The following is a 307-nucleotide window of genomic DNA, read 5'->3' as shown; positions in this document are numbered from 1 at the left end:
AGATCTGTGCAGTTTAAAATTTGTTTCAGACGCGTGAATTTTCAAGGTCCTTTTTTAACATAGGAACCCGATTAAAAACGTTTATCCTTTTGTTGAGCCTCTCGTGCTTTCTTTGATTTCATCTTCAAACTTATTTCGAACTAGGAAATCAGTTTACTTTCACCAAATAGGGAGAAGTGGTTTGAGTGGATGTTATGATTATAATGTTGTCCGTTTACAAAACCCCAATGTGGACAGATAGTCCAAAAATTCAAGTAATTAGAGGCACTTGGTTTGCCATAACTTCAACATCACTTGTGTCAAGGAA

This window comes from Montipora foliosa, chromosome 6 (genome assembly GCF_036669935.1).
Source record: "Montipora foliosa isolate CH-2021 chromosome 6, ASM3666993v2, whole genome shotgun sequence".
Taxonomy (NCBI): Eukaryota; Metazoa; Cnidaria; class Anthozoa; order Scleractinia; family Acroporidae; genus Montipora; species Montipora foliosa.
The sequence above is the reverse complement of the archived record's forward strand: the minus strand, read 5'-3'. Positions refer to the sequence as shown.